General features: G+C 39.8%; 1 protein-coding gene and 1 pseudogene across 1 annotated transcript in view; both read right to left on the bottom strand.

Moving 5' to 3' along the window:
- Positions 1 to 23,472, bottom strand: part of LOC137234942 (nuclear factor 1 X-type-like) — a 2,160,399-nt gene that overhangs the window by 1,221,855 nt on the left and 915,072 nt on the right. The gene's annotated exons all lie outside the window — the stretch shown is intronic.
- Positions 8,245 to 10,805, bottom strand: LOC137234311 (protein RCC2 homolog; annotated as a pseudogene).

The following is a 23,472-nucleotide window of genomic DNA, read 5'->3' on the forward strand; positions in this document are numbered from 1 at the left end:
AAAAATTTTAAAAAAATGTCTAAGAAAAAATAAAAATTTTTGCTAATGGGTAAGCGTATCTAAGACCGCTCCATTTATTCTTAAAATTTAAATAATTTAAATATACTTAATATACATAATATTCGCTGCCAATCGTATTGTCCATTATGTCCTGTTGGTTTGCCATATCATATTAGTTCCCAGTCTTATGCCAATTATGTCCTGTTGGTTTGTTGCTCTGCGGCCAGATATTATGATTATTCCACTCCATTTATGCGTTTAATTTATTACTGAGCTTGCGTTATTTTGCTTCAAACAAACGCTCATAACTAATTGTTCCAGATAACCACCATGAGTTTATTCGCATTTGCCAAAAGTCCGTTAAATTATTGTTGTTAGTTATCATACCAAGTTACGTTGGGTTGATCAAGCTTGCGATGTAAAAAATGTTCTCTATGATTTAAACTTGGCAGGACCTTTCAGATTTTTAGCCAAAACTGTCAGGATATATTCCTCCAGCAAGATATTTAGCAGTTTTGCCAATTTCTGATCAAGCTGGCAGCATCGCCATGTAAAAAGGTAAAATGTAAAAAGGTTTATGGAGAAATAAAAGCAACGTGAATTACTGGAAGCGCTAATTGATCTTTATTAATAAATGCTTTCCTTTTTATAGGAATTTGTCTTACAATACTATTACAATATTTTTGTATAATACTTACACACTAAAAATAACTACATTATATTTCTATATACCTATTCAGTGCTATATTCTTATTACCGAACTATGTAATACTGTTTGGTCAGTCGCACCGACAAACTGACGCTGTCAGTCAGTTATGTTTATGGGTTAAGCAACTGTAAATGGATATGACTCCTCGCTGGGTTCAATTTAACTTAGCTATGCCGCTATGACTGTATCGCTATGAGAAATTTGTGTGTGTTTGAAAGTGGAATTCATTTGCTTATGCATTTCAAGCTAGACCTATTCTGGTATGTACATATGTGCAAATATCTTGTATTGCGTTATATCATAACTCATCCAAAGTAGATCCTCTCTGTAATACATCTCGTTAGGTATTTGAAGGCAGATCACATTATTATCTGTTCTTATCCATCGTTAGATAAATACGTAGGACTTTATTGTGACTTTTCAGCACAGCTTTCCGAGATGCGGCGACTCATCGAGGGATAAAGTGGTAAGTGCAATACAAAATACACCACGTTTACCTATCTAGCACACGCAGTTTTTTGCTTGCATATGTTTTATTTTTGCCTTTGCTTGCTATTTACTTTTCTTGTATCTGCTTGGGAAAGGGAGAGGAATTAGTGTTGGAAGCTCACAGCAGCTGCCGTGGTTATAAAACCACTTAAATCAACGGGTGATAAGTATTGCAAATTTTATAATTTTTTTGTATAATTTTTTTACACATTTTTATTGGTTATTTTTAGATTTTTATATCGAAAATTTTATGTTTAGGCCACCAGCCTAAATATTTTTAAAATAACTTTTAGTTCACCCTAATACGGTCCATATACTTAACCATTACCGGTAACTGTCCTTGCACAGCCGAGAACTAATTGAGTAGGGGAAAACTCGACGAAAGTTAGCAATCGGCGGGTGCCATGGACTCTTTCCTTTTTTTTCACTTTCACTTTTCTTTTGAACATCAGCAAGTGAGCTCCAGCAACCACACCGAAGGTAAGCATTCATTGTTTCAAGTGCGAATTCCAAACCATTAAATTAAAGTAATTTCCGAAATACTTCGTAATTTAATTTTTCCATTTACTTTGAATTATTGAATAAAGAAAGTTTGTTGTTAATTAGATTAGTGAAAGTGTTGTTTTTCAATAAGTCACTAACTAGTTCCTTCTCTTTTACATTTCTTTTTTGGTGTTACGTGCGAGCGAATCCCCATCGTCCCGAATCACACGTAATCATTGGTCCTTCGAGCCGGATATGAACCAGCGACCTATGGATGTACAGTCCTCCTATTTGACGGAGTCACATTCATACAACTGCCTATGTTTTGGCATGAGTGCACTATACGCTCCTATGTTTAGCGGAGCCATTCACACACCTCCTATTTGGCGGAGTTACATTCATACAACTGCCTATGTTTTGGCATGAGTGCACTATACGCTCCTATGTTTAGCGGAGCCATTCACACACCTCCTATTTGGCGGAGTTACATTCATACAACTGCCTATGTTTTGGCATGAGTGCACTATACGCTCCTATGTATAGCGGAGCCATTCACACACCTCCTATTTGGCGGAGTCACATTCATACAAACAAACAAAATGGGGGCCAAACCAACACGTTCCCAAAATTTTACTCATGATAATGGCATATCTTCAACATGCTCCTCTAAGACTTTCATGGCTGACAAAAAAAAGTTTTTCCTTAAAATTTAAAAGCTGATAGCTTAGCGCACAAAGGTTTTTTCTCACGTGCGTGGAGCACAAAAGGTTTCCAATCATTTTTATTTAAACCTTATTTCAAAAAAAAAAAAACAAAATTACCCTATGAAGCACCGATCGGGGTATTGGAGCAAAACGATAATTTTGGGGAAGTTATGTTTTCCGAAATTAGGCTCCAAAGCATACTAAATGGCTTTAGGCATGGAGAAAAACCCGGTTTCTAGCGCTGCTGTCCTCAAAGAACGCATCACAGAAATTTAGAACAGTATAACCCCTGTTAACGAATTTAGTAGCCTTAACGCCACGACGGTTTCAAGATGTTAATAAAAAACAACATTATTTAGAGCTACGTGAGGTTATTCATACTAAACAGGTTATTTGTGTACTGTAGGGACGTTGGTTTTTGTTTTTTTGTTTCTTTCCCATAACTGCGCTATTTTGTATTAAAGTGAGGGTTTTTTGTAGCTTATTATGACAATCAATAAAACAAAATGAGTCAGTTATACAACTGTACCATCCCATTTTTCAGAAAAATTATTAGCCTTTCAACCCAGAGGAAAAAGGGGGTGTATGTAGACTTTTCTCCGTCACTGTCTATTTATTTTTCTACGCCACTCTGAATATGTTTAATAAATGTTGGATAAGCTTTAAATAAATACGTTTTTGCACCTGCATTACTCAGTCACCGATAGTATATTCTAGTAACTTATCATATTTTTGCTTAGTTGACTCGTGAGCAGTATCTACTAGTAATATAGCATGAGAATTACCCATAGCGACCTGAGGTATTTTCATATTATCTATTTTGGGGACTTCCTTAGGAACAGTGGACGACCTTGGGAACTCGCCAATACCCAATTCCCCATAGGTGGGAAGCGCCCCATGCTATTAAGGTATCATCAGCTGATAGGATAATAGAAGTGTTTCCGCATCCGATATCAGTAATGTTCCACCCAGATAAGTCCTGAACAAGTTTTGGTTACATATTTGATTCTCCCGTCTTCTTATTTTGCCCAAATAGAAAGAGGACGCCAAGCTCGTTGAGGACAAGACTAAAGGTTGCGCCACAATATACATTACGTTCATCACGTCCTTGAATGTCGAAAAATTTTATTAAACGAGGTACCATCTCGTCCGTAGGCTCTGCATGACCAAGGCGCCCAAAGCCGCCAAATCCCCATCTATACACCCGCTTCTTAGAATCAATGGCGACCGTATGATTATTACCGCAGGCGACGTCGACAATTAGAACAGTCCCTGTACAAAAAGGAATACTGATGGGAAATACATCGTAGCCCTACCATTCAAGCAGGGGTTTCCAAACAGCATCACATTAGGGCCCTCTCTGAAAAGCGCTTGCTCTCAGTTTTACCGAAACGAGATGCGTCTATCGAAAACGCCAGCCCTGCAAACTGAATACAACAGAGTATTAGCGGAATACGAAACACTAGGGCATATGACAAAAGTTCCCACCATTATCCCTCCCCATGCAACAAATTGCTATTTTTTGCCTCATCATGCGGTAATAAAAGAGGAGAGCACGACTACAAAAGTAAGAGTAGTTTTTAACGCATCGTGTCCCACTGCCAATGGCACTAGTTTGAATGACGTGTTATACACCGGCCCCGTACTGCAGGCCGACCTAAGAATTCTGCTCCTTCGTTGGCGATTCTTCAAATATGTCTTTAATGGCGACATAGAGAAGATGTATCGCCAAATATGGGTAATGCCCAACCAAACCCAGTTCCAAAGAATAGTATTTCGCAATAATCCAGGGGATCCTATCAACGTCTATGAATTAAAGACAGTAACGTTTGGAGTTAACTGTGCTCCGTATTTGGCAATAAGGACACTGCACCAACTAGCAGATGATGTAGAGACTTCATCACCCATAGCAGCCAGCATTCTGCGTACAAGCATGTACGTCGATGACGTGCTAGCAGGAGGCCACAGCATCGAGTCTACAATTAAAGCTCGGGAGGAAGTCACCCACGTACTACGGTCAGCAGGTTTTTCTTTGCGAAAGTGGACTTCGAACTGCAGCCGAATACTGAAAGGAATCCCAAAATCCCACTTGCTAAACGAAGATTTTCTGGAATTCGAGGATGCGAGTACAGTCAAAACATTAGGCATCAGATGGAACGCGCATTCGGATTATTTCTATTTTACCGCAAAACCTATCGAAAATCGTGAGGTCCTGACGAAAAGGGCAATACTTTCAGCGATCGCCAAACTCTTCAATCCTTTGGGATGGCTCGCGCCAGTCATCATAGTAGCCAAGATCATAATGCAAAACATCTGGCTGGAAGGAACTGACTGGGACGAGACAGTGTCCACGCGTACCCTAGATAAATGGCAAACATTTATGGAGGACTACCCGGATATTAACAATATACAGATACCAAGATGGGTAAATTTTACACTAAATGCGGACGTTGAATTACATGGGTTCTGCGACGCATCCGAAAAAGCCTATGCAGCTACAATATTTCTTAGGGCAAGGGTTAATGAGGAGGTCCACGTCAGCCTACTAATGGCGAAAACAAGAGTAGCTCCCGTAAAAACAATTTCGCTACCCAGATTGGAACTGTGCGGAGCAGTCTTGTTAGCCGAAACTTTAGAATCAGTGCGCGAAAACCTGAACTTGGGAAAATTCCACACACACCTATGGACTGACTCAACGATCGTTTTAGCGTGGATTAAAAAACCTCCCTGCTCTTGGTCAACATTTGTGGCTCATCGAGTAACCAAAATCGTAGAAAAGGTAGGGAACAGTGCCTGGCACCACGTAGAGTCTGCATCAAACCCAGCAGATTTGGCCAGCAGAGGGCTGTCCGCAAAAGACCTAGTCGCAAGCTCCTTGTGGTGGCAGGGACCTTCTTGGTTACAAGAAGACAATTCAAAGTGGCCAAATCAAGGAAAGGAGTATCAGACAGATATTGAGCAAAAGCGCGTAAAAGCCTTTACCACATCAAAAATAAGTGGAAATGAGGATATCCTAGAAAGGTTTTCAGAACTTTCAAGAGCCTTGCGGGTCATATCATATATTATAAGATTTTCGCAAAGTACCAATACTAAAACAAAATCTTCCTTTAAAGCGGAATCGTACTTCATTTCACCCAATGAAATTCAGGCCACGACAAGTCGTTTAATAGCTCTCTACCAGCGGAAGCATTATTCGGAGGAACTTTCGAGTTTGAAATCCGGGAAACTCATCGGTTCAAAGAGTGAAATCCTGCCTCTTACCCCGCTTGTCGATGAAAAGGGCATATTGAGGGTGGGCGGTCGTCTTTCAGGGGCCAAGGATCTTCCCTACAGTGAACGGCACCCGATCATTCTGCCGTATGACTGCCGGCTCACACGATTTCTTGTCCAGTTCATCCACAAAGATACCTTGCATGGTGAGAACCAACTGATGTTTCGTCGCCTACGCACAGAATATTGGGTACCTAGGGTAAAAAATATGATCCGATCGGTCATACATAATTGCAAAACCTGTACCATATTCCGCAAACGGACCCAAACCCAACTGATGGGAGATCTACCTCCAGAGCGAACCACCTTTTCCCGGGCTTTCACCAATACGGGGGTAGATTTTGCCGGACCGTTTGACATCAAATCTTATAGCGGAAGAGGATGCCGCATATCAAAGGGTTACGTCTGCCTCTTTGTCTGCTTTGCCACCAAGGCGATTCATTTAGAAGTCGCGAGTGACCTCAGTACCGCCGCCTTTTTAGCAGCTTTCGGTCGGTTTGTCGCCAGGCGAGGGTGTCCGAAGAACATATACTCCGACAACGGAACAAACTTCGTCGGTGCCTCTCGAGCACTTCGATCCGAACTCAAAGCTTTCCTCGCCGATGCGCGTAACCAAACCCTATCGAAGTATTATCACCAAACCCTTCAATGGCACTTCATACCGGCAGCCGCCCCTCATATGGGCGGACTGTGGGAAGCTGGAGTCAAAAGTTTTAAAAACCACTTCAAAAAGATAGCGTTGGACTACAAATTTACTATGGAGGAGTTCAGTACCCTTCTTTGCAGAGTTGAGTCTTGTCTCAACTCGAGACCTCTGAGCCCCTCCTCCAACGACCCGTCCAGCTTGGAACCACTCACTCCGGGACACTTCCTCATTGGCGGTCATCTACTAGCCCCACCAGAGATTGACGTCAGTGAGAATCGTGCCTCACTTGTCAACCGCTGGGAGAAGCTGAAGGCATTACATCAAACGTTTTGCAAACGGTGGAAGTCCGAATATCTCACCGAATTGCAAAAACGCACCAAGTGGAAACACCCACAAGCCAATCTGAAACAAGGGGACCTGGTAGTCATAAAAGAGGAAAATTTACCTCCGAACGAATGGAGATTAGGGCGAATAACCAAACTCCATTATGGAGCCGACAATTGAGTTCGAGTCGTCGAGCTTGATACCGCGAGAGGGCACACGACGAGACCAATCACAAAGTTGGTCTTGCTTCCTCCTTGCGAGGAGAGGGTCGGAGATCTTTAATACCCCACTTCTCATTCTCCCTAAGTCCACTTCTTGTCTAGTCAGGGTGTGACACCGAATTAGGGATCTGAAGCTTGTCTATAATTCTTATTATCCTATTACAAATTATCCAAGACCATCAAACCCTTCATGCAACACTCCCTAGGAACAAATTTCAAAACAACGATGCGATGAGCCAATTGCTCTTTGAAATAAGTCTAGGTTTAAGAGCTTTCTTATCAGCCATGAAATTATTATACAACAGGAGAATTTCCTGTCTGCAAACCTATATTTATCTAAACAGTAGTACACCTTTGCAGATGGCATTGGGTTAAGATTGCCTAATGTTTAGTTATAAAGGTGAATATGAGCTCAAGTGGGAACGCGTTGGTTAGGCCATATCTATATATATATAACTTAACTAATTCACCTCGGCGCAAGACTTGCTTTCATGCGCCCATGGCCCTGCTTTGGGCATGAGTGAAATGTACGCTCCTATGTTTAGCGGAGCCATTCACACACCTCCTATTTGACGGAGTCACATTCATACAACTGCCTATGTTTTGGCATGAGTGCACTATACGCTCCTATGTTTAGCGGAGCCATTCACACACCTCCTATTTGGCGGAGTTACATTCATACAACTGCCTATGTTTTGGCATTAGTGCACTATACGCTCCTATGTTTAGCGGAGCCATTCACACACCTCCTATTTGGCGGAGTTACATTCATACAACTGCCTATGTTTTGGCATGAGTGCACTATACGCTCCTATGTATAGCGGAGCCATTCACACACCTCCTATTTGGCGGAGTCACATTCATACAAACAAACAAAATGGGGGCCAAACCAACACGTTCCCAAAATTTTACTCATGATAATGGCATATCTTCAACATGCTCCTCTAAGACTTTCATGGCTGACAAAAAAAAGTTTTTCCTTAAAATTTAAAAGCTGATAGCTTAGCGCACAAAGGTTTTTTCTCACGTGCGTGGAGCACAAAAGGTTTCCAATCATTTTTATTTAAACCTTATTTCAAAAAAAAAAAAACAAAATTACCCTATGAAGCACCGATCGGGGTATTGGAGCAAAACGATAATTTTGGGGAAGTAATGTTTTCCGAAATTAGGCTGCAAAGCATACTAAATGGCTTTAGGCATGGAGAAAAACCCGGTTTCTAGCGCTGCTGTCCTCAAAGAACGCATCACAGAAATTTAGAACAGTATAACCCCTGTTAACGAATTTAGTAGCCTTAACGCCACGACGGTTTCAAGATGTTAATAAAAAACAACATTATTTAAAGCTACGTGAGGTTATTCATACTAAATAGGTTATTTGTGTACTGTAGGGACGTTGGTTTTTGTTTTTTTGTTTCTTTCCCATAACTGCGCTATTTTGTATTAAAGTGAGGGTTTTTTGTAGCTTATTATGACAATCAATAAAACAAAATGAGTCAGTTATACAACTGTACCATCCCATTTTTCAGAAAAATTATTAGCCTTTCAACCCAGAGGAAAAAGGGGGTGTATGTAGACTTTTCTCCGTCACTGTCTATTTATTTTTCTACGCCACTCTGAATATGTTTAATAAATGTTGGATAAGCTTTAAATAAATACGTTTTTGCACCTGCATTACTCAGTCACCGATAGTATATTCTAGTAACTTATCATATTTTTGCTTAGTTGACTCGTGAGCAGTATCTACTAGTAATATAGCATGAGAATTACCCATAGCGACCTGAGGTATTTTCATATTATCTATTTTGGGGACTTCCTTAGGAACAGTGGACGACCTTGGGAACTCGCCAATACCCAATTCCCCATAGGTGGGAAGCGCCCCATGCTATTAAGGTATCATCAGCTGATAGGATAATAGAAGTGTTTCCGCATCCGATATCAGTAATGTTCCACCCAGATAAGTCCTGAACAAGTTTTGGTTACATATTTGATTCTCCCGTCTTCTTATTTTGGCCAAATAGAAAGAGGACGCCAAGCTCGTTGAGGACAAGACTAAAGGTTGCGCCACAATATACATTACGTTCATCACGTCCTTGAATGTCGAAAAATTTTATTAAACGAGGTACCATCTCGTCCGTAGGCTCTGTATGACCAAGGCGCCCAAAGCCGCCAAATCCCCATCTATACACACGCTTCTTAGAATCAATGGCGACCGTATGATTATTACCGCAGGCGACGTCGACAATTAGAACAGTCCCTATAGGTATTACATGTCCTTCTTGCCTTTCTCAATATAAAGTACGATTTTTTCTCTTTTTGTTTTGGAGACGTTTCAAAGTGAAAAGATAATTTGTTCGCATGGACGAAATACTTTGCATCTCTGTTATGTCCCAATTGACCGTATTCGGGTAACCCAAATGTATGCAAATTACCTTTAATGATGAGCATCACGGAACACTCGGCTCCACAACATATACGAATAATTGGCGGACCACGGTAGTTTATTGGGGTTGGGATACTTACCACCGGCTGGGTGTTACCTATACCACGTTGGCCTGACTTATTCTATCCGCAGGCATAAACAGTACCTGTCTTCATCAAAAGGAGGGAATGGTACCGACCACATGCAGCTTGGACAACGTTGACGCGTTCCAAACCCAGGAAAAAAGTAGCCATCGAAATTTAAATCAGATGAAAACCCGATTGTCAAAAGCTTGAGATAAAAAGAGCTCACATTCTAAAGTTATCAAAGGCACAAAGTATATACACAGAGTGTCTCAAAAGCCAACGCAGTCATAATAAAAAAAAGCTTCAATTAATAAAAATTCCAACACACAAATTAAAAGCAAGAATGGAATTTGCATAGAGCAAGGGAGTGCGCGAAACAAAATTTCGTTTTCACCACCAGCACGGCTACCACTCGACGTGGCATAATAGTAGGTATTTGGCATATTTTCACATCAGGTAATCCCAAGTGACCGAAAGGATTGTGGCCAAAAGAAATCGCCTTACGATTCATGTTTATTAGAAGGGTGTGAGCAGAAGTCGGACTACTTGCGCAATAACGATACTTATCATCAGTAAATCGATGAAAGTTATAACAACGATTGGGTCCAACTTTGCCACATTTTTGCGATCCCGTTTGCCAGTCAAATCCCATGTCACCATTCCGCAAATTAGCAACCGGCACGGAGTTTTGCCCAGGGATGCAAGTAGATCTTCTGGCAATTTCGTAGGGGGATCTAAATCCTCATTAGGAATCAAAACCTCCCCTTGGTCTGCGGTAGACTGGCCGTCTTCACTGGAAGCATCGCTTAACACAGCTTTGAAATCATCTTGCTTCTTGGGCGACGTTTGTTAGGGCCAGCACCGTTTCCACCAACTTTACGTTTTGCAGACATAGTGCTTATTCTTTAATAAGATGATGTATGGATAGATATTGTACTTCTACACGAAAAAATGTATGCTTTATTCGCTTATTACGCGGAATTTTAAGAAAACGGGTACAGCGAAAGCGGTGCCGTAGATCTCAAGTAAAAATTCTTTTTATTCTCACCTTTTATTCGTGTTTCTGGCTTGAATGAGTCTTATATTTTAAAAGTAATACCCTTCCTTCATATAAAATCCTGAAATTTAATGTTACCCACAACAAATTCGGGCGATTAAACCGGAGAAGGCGAAGCGACAAATAAAACCACTGCGTTTCCTGTAAATAAAAAGGGAAAAGTAATGACTAAACAAAAAAGATAAAATCGATCAGTATGTACTCACCACCGCGTGTTTTACATTCATGATTCTTTTTTTTCGTTCAGGAAGTGGAGAAGTGTAGTAAATGTCAAAATTTCTACACTTCACTTCGGACCATCAAGTAGTCAAGCATCACAAATCACACATTGTAAATGGTGCATGCATGAGTTCAAGGTTGCTTCGTTCTGCGCAGCTACGTCACACTTGACTGCTTCGGCGAATGAAAAAAAAAAAACAAACAAGAGCTGAAGGAGAATGACGAAAAAACTGCACATCCAAAACAGCTGAACTGATGTTTACATGCGCAATGCGCCACCATATATATAATTCCAGCATTCAACAAAGACGTTAGGAAACCACATGTCGCGCTGTCACACTACATGTCGCGTATAAAATATCTATCAATCATTTGGTCGAGATTCGAATACTTAAAGCTAAGGCCACACTGAGCTGCCCTACACTACGCTGCAAAATATTCTTCGCATGTATTCTTATGGAACAATTCACACCTAGCGGCGGCAGCAATGCGCGGCGCGGCCATGAGCGGTAATGTTGATCAAATAGGCAAAAAAGTGAAGCGTCGCTGCCGCTACATTACGCATCGCTTAGTGTGCACGCACTTTAATTCTACGTATTTCAGCATTTGCCATCGTCCTGAACCAGCTAAATAATTTTACATGCAAATGCAACATCAACGATTTGCGCCAGATAAATCCAGACCAGAAGTTTGGTTCAATTGGTGCGTCAGATAATTTGTTAATTACTTCTTTGGCAACGCTTCGTTTAATAAACCTACCTTTCAAAAATAGATGTTGCTGCTTAGCCTTTCGCCGTATGTGTTATATGAAAAACCGCAGCGACATCTGCCTATCACATTTCGCGTGTGCGAAAATTTCATGACATCTGCCTCTCAAGTCTCTCCATGATCCAGTGCATTCCCGTGAGAATTGAGCGGGAGCCGAAGCGGTGAAACTTAGTGGAAGACGGCAATTATAGACAATACACGTCGAAAAATAATTTTAAATGGTGAAAACGCAACTGCGCAAATTTTTTTTATACACTTACAACAGTCAAGTTGCGAATTCGTGGGGTGTGGTGGCATGCCACTTGGGGTAAAATTAAAATACACCACAAATTATGTTCCATGTGGTGGCAGGACCCTTGTGGTAAAATTAAAACACACCACAAATTATGTAGCGCCAGCTCAGCGACATCGGTCGACCAAACGCTGAAATATGTAAGGTAAAATACCAAAGCACCATCTACATGGGATGATGGGTGCTAAAATCAGTTTAGCGGTTTTTCCCTTTGCCCTTCTTTATAATAATAATAGCAAATATTAAAAAAAAAAAAAAAACATCCTCATACAAAAACCCACTAGCCATCCATGTAGACGAAATCAATGTAATAACGCTCGATTATGTTTTTAGAATGACTCGTTTCACGGCAACTCGCGTCAAGACAGAGGAGCGTTCCAGAAATTTCTCCGTACCATGCCGCCTTTGCGCCGCAAATCACGGCGTACGATTCTGCGCACAATACCGCAGGATGTCCGCTGAAGAAACGTGGCAGGCGGTTCGCAAACATAACTACTGCATCAACTGTTTGTCCCCTTTCCACAGTCACGAGGTATGCACAAGTAAGGACAAGTGCTATCGATGCAACGAGCATCATCATACTACCCTTCACCTGGACAAAACCAAGGAATGGAGGCAAACTACAAGCGACCTTCTCGATGACGGAGAAAGCTCAGACGGGGCCTTATCCCTGGCCCTCACCGAAAGAACCAAGTCTTGGGCGCAACAAATGGATGATCAGGATGCCGAAGAAGAAGAAGAAGCAAGATTGGCGGCATTAGCTACCCTTCGTAGACAACAGAGCGGCTCTGAAACACGTCCTTTCCGACCGCTATTACGGCACGAACAACAACGGCAATTAGAAACCGAAGCTGTACGACCAACTGGGAGCAAGCAGAAATCACACGTCGGTGGCTCTGAAACACGTCCTTTCCGACCACCCCCCCGTTCTACTCATGTGAGACGTGGTGACGCGGAAACGCGTCCTTTCCGCTCATCGCGGCGCACATCGGGTAGAACGGTCCCGTATGAATCCCGAGAAGAAGACCGTGGGCGAGCACTTGTCCGATGAAAAGAAGTGCCCAAACGCTTTAAGACCGGCCGAGTTATAGCAACCCCAGCCACACCATCGATAATAAGATCGTTTATCGCGATCGCACCCAAGGCAGTTGTTCGCATCGAGTCCGGAGGACGCCTGCATCTGGTACGCGCACTCATCGATCCCTGCTCCCCAAACACAGTGATTGATGCCAATCTGGCGAACGAACTCCATCTGGAGCGCATGAATTCCACGTCACCAACGAGATGTACACTCATATTGCGCGGGAAGTATGGGGTAGCAGGGAGGGTAATCACCCAAGCTATAGTAATAACACGCCATAACCGTCTCAACCCGATCGCTAGCGTAGACTCCACAATCGCAACGCCTTTCCAGTTTATGCGCTTGGCAGACCCCGATTTTTACCGCGCCGCACCAGTGCGACTTACACTCGGCGCTGATGTTTATGCCAGTCTTATGATCAGCGGCACGCCACCGTCCACGACTAACGGGCTACTAGCTCAGGCCACCATATTTGGCCTGGTCATCTCGGGGGCCTACCAACAGTAAGCCAATCGCAGAATATTTTTATATCTACAACATATCTACAGATAGCTCCACATCCACATTTTAATCTAATAAGGTGCATTGAACTAAATGGAACCACGTATTTATGTATTAACCATTTTTCTCTCATCCACAGTATTTATCGAGAAATGGGAGCCATCACCACAAGGCGATAGAGAACAACGTACGAATCCTACTTTATTTCATATTCTGTACACCCAATATATCGCTACATGTATTATCTTAGATGTCAATTCGGACTGGTTGTTTGTTCTCAGCTTGCTCGCCGCAAGGGGGCCGGCATGTTTAGGCCACCAGCCTAAATATTTTTAAAATAACTTTTAGTTCACCCTAATACGGTCCATATACTTAACCATTACCGGTAACTGTCCTTGCACAGCCGAGAACTAATTGAGTAGGGGAAAACTCGACGAAAGTTAGCAATCGGCGGGTGCCATGGACTCTTTCCTTTTTTTTCACTTTCACTTTTCTTTTGAACATCAGCAAGTGAGCTCCAGCAACCACACCGAAGGTAAGCATTCATTGTTTCAAGTGCGAATTCCAAACCATTAAATTAAAGTAATTTCCGAAATACTTCGTAATTTAATTTTTCCATTTACTTTGAATTATTGAATAAAGAAAGTTTGTTGTTAATTAGATTAGTGAAAGTGTTGTTTTTCAATAAGTCACTAACTAGTTCCTTCTCTTTTACATTTCTTTTTTGGTGTTACGTGCGAGCGAATCCCCATCGTCCCAAATCACACGTAATCATTATACTCAGTTGAGCAGAGCTCACAGAGTATATTAAGTTTGATTGGATAACGGTTGGTTGTACATATATAAAGGAATCGAGATAGATATAGACTTCCATATATCAAAATAATCAGGATCGAAAAAAAATTTGATTGAGCCATGTCCGTCCGTCCGTCCGTCCGTCCGTCCGTCCGTCCGTCCGTTAACACGATAACTTGAGTAAATTTTGAGGTATCTTGATGAAATTTGGTATGTAGGTTCCTGAGCACTCATCTCAGATCGCTATTTAAAATGAACGATATCGGACTATAACCACACCCACTTTTTCGATATCGAAAATTTCGAAAAACCGAAAAAGTGCGATAATTCATTACAAAAGACCGATAAAGCGATGAAACTTGGTAGATGAGTTGAACTTATGACGCAGAATAGAAAATTAGTAAAATTTTGGACAATGGGCGTGGCACCGCCCACTTTTAAAAGAAGGTAATTTAAAACTTCTGCAAGGTGTAATTTGGCAGTCGTTGAAGATATCATGATGAAATTTGTCAGGAACGTTACTACTATTACTATATGTACGCTTAATAAAAATTAGCAAAATCGGGGAAGGACCACGCCCACTTTTAAAAAAAATTTTTTTTAAAGTAAAATTTTTACAAAAAATTTAATATCTTTACAGTATATAAGTAAATTCTGTCAACATTCAACTCCAGTAATGATATGGTGCAACAAAATACAAAAATAAAAGAAAATTTCAAAATGGCCGTGGCTCCGCCCTTTTTCATTTAATTTGTCTAGGATACTTTTAACGCCATAAGTCGAACAAAAATTAACCGATCCTTTTGAAATTTGGTAGGGGAGTAGATTTTACGACGTTAACTGTTTTCTGTGAAAATAGGCGAAATCGGTTGATGCCACGCCCAGTTTTTATACACAGTCGTCCGTCCGTCCGTCCGTCTGCCCGTTAACACGATAACTTGAGTAAATTTTGAAGTATCTTCATGAAATTTGGTATATATGTTCCTGGGCACTCATCTCAGATCGCTATTTAAAATGAACGATATCGGACAATAACCACGCCCAATTTTTCGATATCGAAAATTTCGAAAAATCAAAAAAGTGCGATAATTCATTACCAAATACGCATTAAGCGATGAAACTTCGTAGGTGGGTTGAGCTTATGACGCAAAATAGAAAACTAGTAAAATTTTGGCCATTGGGCGTGGCACCGCCCACTTTTAAATGAAGGTAATTTAGAAGTTTTGCAAGCTGTAATCTGGCAGTCGTTAAAGATATCATGATGGAATTTGGCAGGAACATTACCCTTATTACTTTATGTCTGCTTAATAAAAATTAGCAAAATCGGAGAACGACCACGCCCACTTTTTAAAAAAAAATTTTTTTAAATTAAAATTTAAAAAGAAGAGTTAATATCTTTACAGCATATAAGTAAATTATGCCAACATTCAACTCCAGTAATGATATGGTGCAACAAATTACAAAAATAAAAGAAAATTTCAAAATGGGCGTGGCTCCGCCCTTTTTCATTTAATTTGTCTAGGATGCTTTTAATGCCATAAGTCGAACAAAAATTAACCAATCCTTGTGAAATTTGGTAGAGGCTTGGCTCCTAGAACGATAACTGTTTTCTGTGAAAAAGGGCGAAATCGGTTGAAGCCACGCCCAGTTTTTATACACAGTCCACCGTCTGTCCTTCCGCTCGGCCATTAACACAATAACTTGAGCAAAAATCGATATATCTTTACTAAACTTAGCACACGTACATACCTGAACTCACTCTATCTCGATATAAAAAATGGCCGAAATCCGACCATAACCACGCCCACTTTATCGATATCGAAAATTACGAAAAATAAAAAAATGCCATAATTCTATACCAAATACGAAAAAAGGGATGAAACATTGTAACTGGATTGGTTTATTGACGCAAAATATAACTTTGGAAAAAACTTTGTAAAATGGGTGTGACACCTACCATATTAAGTAGAAGAAAATGAAAAAGTTCTACAAGGCGAAATCAACAGCCCGTGGAATCTTGGCAGGAATACTGTTAGTGGTATTCCATATATAAATAAATTAGCAGTACCCGACAGATGATTTTCTGGATCACCTGGTCCACATTTTGGTCGATATTCCGAGAACGCCTTCACATATACATCTAAGGGCCACTCGCTTTTAAACCCCTCATTAATACCTTTAATTGGATATCCATATCGTACAAACACATTCTAGAGTCACCCCTGGCCCACCCTAATGGCGATATCTCGAATAGGCGTCCACCTATAGACCTAATGCCCACTCCCTATTAAAATGCTCAGTAACACCTTTCGTTTGATACCCATATCGTACAAACATTCTAGAGTCACCCCTGGCCCGCCCTAATAGCGATATCTCGAAAAGGCGTCCACCTATAGACCTAATGCCCACTCCCTATTAAAATGCTCAGTAACACCTTTCGTTTGATACCCATATCGTACAAACATTCTAGAGTCACCCCTGGCCCACCCTAATGGCGGTATCTCGAAAAGGCGTCCACCTATAGACCTAATGCCCACTCTCTCTTGAAATGCTCAGTAACACCTTTCGTTTGATACCCATATCGTACAAACATTCTAGAGTCACCCTTGGTCCACCTTTATGGCGATATCTCGAAAAGGCGTCCACCTATTGAACTAAGGATTACTCCCTTTTAAAATACTCATTACCACCTTTCATTTGATACCCATATCGTACAAACACATTCTAGAGTCACCTCTGGCCCACCCTAATGGCGATATCTCGAAAAGGCGTCCACCTATAGACCTAATGCCCACTCCCTCTTAAAATGCTCAGTAACACCTTTCGTTTGATACCCATATCGTACAAACATTCTAGAGTCACCCCTGGCCCACCCTAATGGCGATTTCTCGAAAAGGCGTCCACCTATAGACCTAATGCCCACTCCCTCTTAAAATGCTCAGTAACACCTTTCGTTTGATACCCATATCGTACAAACACATTCTAGAGTCACCCCTGCCCACCCTAATGACGATATCTCGAAAAGGCGTCCACCTATAGACCTCATGCCCACTCCCTCTTAAAATGCTCAGTAACACCTTTCGTTTGATATGGCGATATCTCGAAACGGCGTCGACCTATGGAACTAAGGATCACCCCTTTTCAAAATACTCATTAACAGCTTTCATTCGATACCCATATCGTACAAACATATTCTAGAGTCACCCCTGGTCCACCTTTATGGCGATTTCTCCAAAAGGCGTTCACCTATAGAACTAAAGCCCATTCCCTTTTAAAATAATCATTACCACCTTTCATTTGATACCCATATCGTACAAACACATTCTAGATTCACCCCTAGTCCACCTTAATGGCGATATCTCGAAAAGGCGTCCACCGATAGACCTAAGGCCCACTCCCTCTTAAAATGCTCAGTAACACCTTTCGTTTGATATGGCGATATCTCGAAACGGCGTCGACCTATGGAACTAAGGATCACCCCTTTTCAAAATACTCATTAACAGCTTTCATTCGATACCCATATCGTACAAACATATTCTAGAGTCACCCCTGGTCCACCTTTATGGCGATTTCTCCAAAAGGCGTTCACCTATAGAACTAAAGCCCATTCCCTTTTAAAATAATCATTACCACCTTTCATTTGATACCCATATCGTACAAACACATTCTAGAGTCACCCCTAGTCCACCTTAATGGCGATATCTCGAAAAGGCGTCCACCTATAGACCTCATGCCCACTCCCTCTTAAAATGCTCAGTAACACCTTTCGTTTGATATGGCGATATCTCGAAACGGCGTCGACCTATGGAACTAAGGATCACCCCTTTTCAAAATACTCATTAACAGCTTTCATTCGATACCCATATCGTACAAACATATTCTAGAGTCACCCCTGGTCCACCTTTATGGCGATTTCTCCAAAAGGCGTTCACCTATAGAACTAAAGCCCATTCCCTTTTAAAATAATCATTACCACCTTTCATTTGATACCCATATCGTACAAACACATTCTAGAGTCACCCCTAGTCCACCTTTATGGCGATATCCCTAAATGGCGTCCATCAATAGAACTATGGCCTACTCTCTCTTAAAATACTCTTTAATACCTTCCATTTGATACACATGTCATACAACCACATTCCAGGGTTACCCTAGGTCCATTTTCCTACATGGTGATTTCCCTTATTTTGTCTCCATAGCTCTCAACTGAGTATGTAATGTTCGGTTACACCCGAACTTAGCCTTCCTTACTTGTTTTATTTTAATTTAGTAGTTTTTTATCAAGGCATCCGTTTTACAGATAGATTTTTTTTGTTTGTAACAATTGGGAAGATTAGAAAAATACTTTTTATCTATTTTAAATATAAACCTCGGTTTCTTAAATTTTGAATTGAGTTTTTCATTGTATGATATTTAGAGGTTTAGGCACATATGTAGGCGTAAGAATCATTAATTCGTTTTTTTTTTCGGATTTTCTATTAACCCAAATATATGTTGTTTATAACGTTTAAGAAAAAAAAAATTGGGTTGGATTATTTTTATTTTTCGGTATTTTATTTGGGTTAATGGGTTGAAATACCACTAAGCGTAGATAGGGTTCCCTTTTTGTTTGGTGTAGGCGTTGCGTAGGTGCGGAAGAGGGGACGTGGGTATGTAGACTGACATGGACAAAATGTGAGGGTAACTAGTTACTTCTCAGACTTTTGATGGACGGACTAGTGTCAGGTTGAGGGAGCTTCGTTCGGGATAAGGAGTCATAGCGAAGCCCAGGGCTACATCTTATATGTAGGAAAGGGAGGGCAGACTCCACCTGACCTGGACGGGCCTTATCTTTCTTATCACATTGTCTGTTTCTCACCCTATCTCTATTTGAACATACAGGCATGAATACCTCTAATTTTGTTGACTGGTACCATGGGCGAGGGCGGTGGAAAATTTCTGTCACTTAGTCACTTAGTTTTAATGCAATTTTTTTATTTTATTTTCTACTGCAATTTCCATAAAATTAAGTTTAACGTGAATTAGTACATATATATATTTTAATAGTATTTAAATCTTGGAAAATTTCTTTTTTTCCTTTTATTTTATTTATTCGATTTGTTTTTAATTGCTCACGGGATTTCAGTTCGCAAACGTTTGGAATTTTTGAATTTTTAGGTTTATACTTAGTTGTTATTTGTTTTGAATTTTATTGAATCCATTTGTTTTAAAGTTCGATTTGCATTTGTTTTGAATTTTTTTGCACTATTTGTACCCGAATATAAGGTATTAAATTTATTTTGGATTAATTTTCGAAGGTCTTATTTAGTTGCGTAGTTTACCAATTATTAATTTTTTTCATCACTGCATGTGAAACGTAATCGAATATCTTTTCTAAGGTTTCGATTTACTTTTATTAGCGATCGGTACAACGTTGTTTTATTTTGTTTTGTACCAAACCAACTAATTTCGGTGTTGATAAGTTCGGCTTGGTGAACCAGAAGCACCCAGGTGTGCCAAACTTCCCTCGCTCGTGTATTTTTGTGAGTGAATGGAGGAGGGAGACAAGCCAGATAGAGTTACTGGTGGGTTTGGATTGTTTAGAACTGATAGGCGTATCACCAGGAGTGTGACTAGGCAGCTAGAAAATCAGGTGGCAGGATCCCTGTTTAATCAAATAGATACGGGAATACCACAGCCTGAGTTTTTCTACGAAGATTGAACACCGGAGCCGATGCCGTAGAGAGCGGACAGAAAAGGTATTCGGGAGCTTGGGGATCGAAGGCCTCAGGCAACGGACCAAGCTCAGCTGCTGCCAGTACCGAACAGCTTGAAAGAATGATGGAGGTGTAGCATTCATTCATTCACTCATTCATTCAGTCATTCATTCATTTGTACAAACATATATTTTGATTTGTTTTAGTATGTCTTGAGATACATTGACTCTTATATATGTACATATTAATTCGTTCGTACATACATATATTCCGAAACGCGCTACGACAATCTACTGTCTCGCAGCTTGAGGTCTATTCGGTTTAAATTTAAAGCTGACTAATTCTCACCACAAATCTTTGCCTGCACAAAATTTATTCCCACGAATCCTTTACACTTAACTTGCATTTTCCATACTCTATTCCGTTTTTTCTTAACTTGCCTTTTTTTTTTTGTTTTTTTTTTTTTTTTTTTTTTTAATGGACGTTGTGGCAGCGCGCTGCCCTCAAGTGGCCCAATGAAACCAGGCTAATCCTGTTCACGCGATCGATTTATATATATATATAATAACTTTTTTTATTTTTTTTTTTTTTTTTTATTTTGCCGAGTCTTTGATGGGCAGCGGTTTGTCAAGCGTCACGATCTGAGACTGATCAGCTACAGAAGAAATTTCATCAGCCAAGCGTAATACTTAAAGAGAACAGAAGCAAACGTATTATACATTAATTTAGAGAGGTGAGAACAATCTTTTTTATAGAAAAAAGGGAGTCCGAGCTATCAAATGTGTTTGAGTGAGAGTTATAATCTTGGCATAAACGCCGAAAAGGTTCATTTTGTTCGAAATTCGTTCTACATTGTTTCAGCAGAAGAGGTTTGAAGTGTCTCGATGTCCGAGAGGGAACGCAAAAGTTCACTTCATTCAGAAGGAATGGGCTCGAAATTGATCCATTTAAAAGTTTTGTCATAAATATTACACCAAGCATTTCCCTTCGACTAGCAAGAGTTGGAAGATTGATAAGCTTTAATCGATTAGTATAAGGTGGAAGATTAGTTAAAGAGTCCCATTGGAAATTTCTTAAGGCAAATAGTAAAAATTGTTTTTGTATTGATTCGAGACTGTCTGCATGGACTTGATAACGCGGATTCCAAATTATCGAGCCGTATTCTAATATTGGCCTAACTAATGTTGTAAAAAGTGCTTTAGTTATGTAAGGGTCGTTAAATTCTTTTGACCACCGTTTAACAAATGCAAAAACACCTTTGCCTTTATTCACTGTAGCATTAATATGAAGATTGGAACTAAGTTTGGAATCCATCATGACTCCCAAGTCAATAAAATTATTTACAGTTTCTAGACTATAGTTGTTAATTGTATATGAAGCTGGTGGCGAAACTCTCCGAGAAAAACACATGAAATACATTTTTTGAGATTGAGCGCCATATAATTTACATTGCACCAGGTAACCAAGTGATTTAAATCCATTTGAAGCAAGGAATGTTCCTCAACCGAGGCACATGATTTGAAAAGTTTTACATCGTCTGCGTACATCAAGATTTTTGAGTATTTAATTGTACCAGATATATCGTTTATGAACAACAAGAACAGAATCGGACCAAGATGGCTGCCCGGAGGAACACCAGAAGAAACATTGATGACCCCAGAAAGTGTATTTTTAAAGATTACTTTTTGCGTACGATAACCAAGATACGAAGAAATCCAACATATAAGACGGGGTTGAAAACCGAGTTGACTGAGCTTATGAATAAGTAATGGGTGTGATACTTTGTCGAAAGCTTTACTGACACAACTTATTATACTCAGCTGAGCAGAGCTCACAGAGTATATTAATTTTGTTCACATATCGGTAATCTCTAACGGCATAAACTAATTGCGATAGATATAGACTTCTATATATCAATATGATCTAGGCGAAAAAAGAAATTCATTTGGTCATGTCCGTCCGTCTGTCTGTCCGTTAACAGGATAACTTGATTAAATTTTGAGGTATCTTGATGAAGTTCGTTGCGTAGGTTCCCGGTCACTCATCTCAGAGCGCATTTAAAATGAACGAAATCAGACTACAACCACGCCCACTTTTTCGATATCGAAAATTTCGAAAAACCGAAAAAGTGTGAAAATTCATTCCCAAAGATGGACAGAGCGATGAAACTTGTTAGGTGGGTTGAACTTATGACGCAAACTAGAAAATTAGTAAAATGATGGACAATGGTTAAACAATTTAAAATGTTGAAAGCTGTAATTTGGCAGTCGTTGAAGATATCATGATGAAATTTGCCAGGAACGTTACTCCTATTACTATATATGTGCTAAATAAAAATTAGCAAAATCGGGCGACGAACTTTTTAAAAAAAAATGTTTAAGACAAATTTTAACAAAAAATTCAATATCTTTGCACTATATAAGTAAATTATGTCAACATCAACTCCAGTAATGATATGATGCAACAAAATACAAAAATTAAAGAAAATTTCAAAATGGGCGTGGCTCCGCCCTTTTTCATTTAATTTGTATAGAATACTTTTAAGGCCATAATTCGAACAAAAATTTACCTATCCTTGTGAAATTTGGTAGGTGCATATATTCTATGAATAACTGTTTTCTGTGAAAATGGGCGAAATCGGTTTAAGCCACGTCCAGTTTTTATACACAGTCGACCGTCTGTCCTTCCGCTCGGCCGTTAACACGATAACTTGAGCAAAAATCGATACTTCTTTACTAAACTCAGTACACGCACTTATCTGAACTCACTTTGTATTGGTATAAAAAATGGTCGAGATCCGACTATGACCACGCCCATTTTTTCCATATCGAAAATTACGAAAAATGAAAAAATGCCATAATTCTATACCAAATATGAAAAAAGAGATGAAACATTGTAATCGGATTGGTTTATTGACGCAAAATATAACTTTTGAAAAAACTTTGTAAAATGGGTGTGACAGCTACCATATTAAGTAGAAGAAAATGGAAAAGTTCTGCAGAGCGAAATCAAAAGCCCTTGGAATCTTGGCAGGAATAATGTTCGTGGTATTACATATATAAATAAATTAACGGTACTGCACAAACACCTTATAGAGTTACCCCTGATCCACCTTTAGGGGGATATCTCGAAAAGGCGTCCACCTATAGAACTAAGGCCACTCCCTTTTAAATAATCATTAAAACCTTTCATTTGATATCCATATCGTACAAACGCATTCTAAAGAAATTTGTGAAAAAAAAAATCCTGTTGAATTTTGTAAAATACAAGAGTAAATTGGAATGCTCAATAAACGTTTTAAAAGAACCCCCCTCAATTGGGACGCATATGATGTGCGAGAAATAGAAAATAGAAATTTTGCAAAAGAATTAGAGTGGTTGAAAGAATTTTGGAAATCCATAGGTATAGACAGAGAGCTTACCGTGGAAGATATTGTTACGAATATTAGCAGAATAGTGGAGTGATTCGAACCATAGTAGAAGATTTGAAATAAGCGGAATTGCAATAATATTATAAGACGAACACCACCAGAGAACAAGAAACGATGCTCATGTTCGAAAAATGTTTCCAAATTGACATAGGTAGAAAATTAAATAAACAATAAACTTAAACTTTACAAATAAATTTTGACGTACAATTATTTAAAAAGGAAAACAAATAATTTATTGAAAACAAAACCATATTTGGAGAAAAACTCTAATATTTCTGCTTA

The sequence above is a fragment of the Eurosta solidaginis genome, chromosome X (assembly GCF_040869045.1).
Source record: "Eurosta solidaginis isolate ZX-2024a chromosome X, ASM4086904v1, whole genome shotgun sequence".
In the NCBI taxonomy this organism is placed as follows: Eukaryota; Metazoa; Arthropoda; class Insecta; order Diptera; family Tephritidae; genus Eurosta; species Eurosta solidaginis.